Below are 3,286 nucleotides of genomic sequence, written 5' to 3' on the forward strand. Positions count from 1 at the left end.
GAGTGTTTTGTTGTTTTTCATATGCATTCTCATTTTGTTAGTGTCAATGGTATACAAACTGCTAAGTTTGGTGTCTTGCATGCATTGTTATTTGATTTTAGTTACATTTTGATTATTAAAAATTCAAATTTTTTTTAATTTGTGTCTTTTCAAGTCAATAATATAGAGAATTGAAGATTCAGAACATACAGCAGAGGAATTACACAGAAAAAGCTTGGCGTTTAAAACGCCCATTGAAGAAGGCAAACTGGCGTTTAAACGCCAGCCAGGGTGCCTGGTTGGGCGTTTAACGCCCAAAAGGGTAGTGTTTTGGGCGTTAAACGCCAGAATGGATACCATTCTGGGCGTTTAACGCCAGGATGGCACAAGAGGGAAGATTCTGTTTTTAATTCAAATTTTTTTCAGGTTTTCAAAATTTTTCAAAATCAAATCTTTTTCAAATCATATCTTTTCAATCAAATCTTTTTCAAAATCAATTTCTTTCCATTTTCAAAAATACTTGCTATCAATTAATGATTTGATTCAACAATTCAAGTATGTTGCCTTTTCTGTTGAGAAAGGTTTAATGTTTGAATCATATCTTTTCTTGTTAGCCAAGTCATTAATTTTTAAAATCAAATCTTTTTAAATTGTTTTTCAAATCATATCTTCTCAACCATATCTTTTTAAAACTATATCTTTTCAATCATATATTTTTCTCACATCTTTTTCAAAATAGTTTTCAATCATATCTTTTTGATTTCTAATTTCAAAATCTTTTTCAAAAATCACTTGATTTCTTTCCCACTTTTAGTTTTCGAAAATCATCAATCAATTTTTCAAAATCTTTTTAAAAATCTTTTACTTTATTTTCAAAAATTTCTTCCCCTCTTCTCACATCCTTCTATTTATGGACTAACACTCCTCCTTAATACACAATTCGAACTCCATCTTTCTTGATAAGTTCGAATTCTTCTACCTCTTCCTTCTATTTTTCTTTTCCTCTGACACCTCAAGGAATCTCTATACTGTGACATAGAGGATTCCATATTTTCTTGTTCTCTTCTCTTTCATATGAGCAGGAGCAAAGACAAAAGCATTCTTGTTGAGGCTGACCCTGAACCTGAAAGGACCTTGAAGCGAAAGCTAAGAGAAGCTAAGGCACAACTCTCTGTAGAGGACCTAACAGAAATCTTCAAAGAAGAAGAACCCATGGCAGCCGAAAACAACAACAATGCCAACAATGCAAGGAAGGTGCTGGGTGACTTTACTGCACCTACTCCCGACTTCTATGGGAGAAGCATCTCTATCCCTGCCATTGGAGCAAACAACTTTGAGCTTAAGCCTCAATTAGTTTCTCTGATGCAACAGAATTGCAAGTTCCATGGACTTCCATTGGAAGATCCTCATCAGTTTTTAGCTGAGTTCTTGCAAATCTGTGACACTGTCAAGACTAATAGGGTTGACCCTGAGGTCTACAGACTTATGCTATTCCCTTTTGCTGCAAGAGACAGAGCTAGGATATGGTTAGACTCATAACCTAAAGAAAGCCTGAACTCTTGGGAAAAGCTAGTCAATGCCTTCTTCGCAAAGTTCTTTCCACCTCAAAATTGAGTAAGCTTAGAGTGGAAGTCCAAACCTTCAGACAGAAGGAAGGTGAATCCCTCTATGAAGCTTGGGAAAGATACAAACAATTGATCAGAAGGTGTCCTTCTAACATGCTTTCTGAATGGAGCATCATAGGTATCTTCTATGATGGTCTGTCTGAACTGTCCAAGATGTCATTGGATAGCTCTGCTGGAGAATCTCTTCATCTGAAGAAGACGCCTGCAGAAGCTCAAGAACTCATTGAAATGGTTGCAAATAACCAATTCATGTACACTTCTGAAAGGAATTCTGTGAACAATGGGATGAATCAGAAGAAAGGAGTTCTTGAGATTGATACTCTGAATGCCATATTGGCTCAAAACAAAATATTGACTCAGCAAGTCAATATGATCTCTCAAAGTCTGTCTGGAATGCAAGCTGCACCAGGCAGTACTAAGGATGCTTCATCTGAAGAAGAAGCTTATGATCCTGAGAACCCTTCAATAGAAGAGGTGAATTACATGGGAAAACCCTATGGAAACACCTATAATTCTTCATGGAGAAATCATCCAAATCTCTCATGGAAGGATCAAGAGAGACCTCAACAAGGTTTCAACAATAATAATGGTGGAAGAAACAGGTTTAGCAATGGCAAGCCTTTTCCATCATCTTCTCGGCAACAGACAGAGAATTCTAAGCAGAGCTACTCTGACTTAGCAACCATGGTCTCTGATCTAATCAAAACCACTCAAAGTTTCATGACTGAAACAAGGTCCTCCATTAGGAATTTGGAGGCACATGCGGGACAGCTGAGTAAGAAAGTTACTGAACTCCCTCCTAGTACTCTTCCAAGCAATACAGAAGAGAATCCAAAAGGATAGTGTAAGGTCATCAACATGGCCGAACTTGGAGAGGATGAAGAGGCAGTGAGCGCCACTGAGGAAGACCTCAATGGACGTCCACTGCCCTCCAATGAGTTCCCTAATGAGGAACCATGGGAATCTGAGGCTCACACTGAGACCATAGAGATTCCATTGGATTTACTTCTGCCTTTCATGAGCTCTGATGAGTATTCTTCCTCTGAAGAGGACGAATATGTCACTGAAGAGCAAGTTGCTAAATACCTTGGAGCAATCATGAAGCTAAATGACAAGTTATTTGGTAATGAGACTTGGGAGGATGAACCCCCTTTGCTCACCAAAGAACTAGATGACTTGTCTAGGCAGAGATTACCTCAAAAGAGACAGGACCCTGGGAAGTTTTCAATACCTTGTACCATAGGCACCATGATCTTTAAGAAGGCTCTGTGTGACTTAGGGTCAAGTATAAACCTCATGCCTCTCTTTGTAATGGAGAAGCTAGGGATCTTTGAGGTGCAAGCTGCAAGAATCTCACTAGAGATGGCAGACAATTCAAGAAAACAAGCTTATGGACTTGTAGAGGATGTTCTGGTAAAGATTGAAGACCATTACATCCCTGCTGATTTCATAGTCCTAGAGACTGGGAAGTGCATGGATGAATCCATCATCCTTGGCAGACCCTTCCTAGCCACAGCAAAGGCTGTGATTGATGTGGACAGAGGTGAATTGATCATTCAAGTGAATGAAGAATCCTTTGTGTTTAAGGCTCAAGGATATCCCTCTGTTACCATGGAGAGAAAGCATGAAGAGCTTCTCTCAAAACAGAGTCAAACAAAGCCCCCACAGCCAAACTCTAAGTT

The 3,286-nt window shown here is 38.8% G+C and overlaps 1 non-coding gene across 1 annotated transcript; it reads right to left on the bottom strand.

The window, feature by feature from the left end:
- Positions 1-1,595: 1,595 nt before the first annotated feature.
- Positions 1,596-1,703, bottom strand: LOC130978007 (small nucleolar RNA R71). Its single transcript, XR_009085671.1, has one exon. It is a non-coding gene; the product is annotated as a small nucleolar RNA R71 (small nucleolar RNA).
- Positions 1,704-3,286: the final 1,583 nt, after the last annotated feature.

This window comes from Arachis stenosperma, chromosome 4 (assembly GCF_014773155.1).
Source record: "Arachis stenosperma cultivar V10309 chromosome 4, arast.V10309.gnm1.PFL2, whole genome shotgun sequence".
Taxonomy (NCBI): Eukaryota; Viridiplantae; Streptophyta; class Magnoliopsida; order Fabales; family Fabaceae; genus Arachis; species Arachis stenosperma.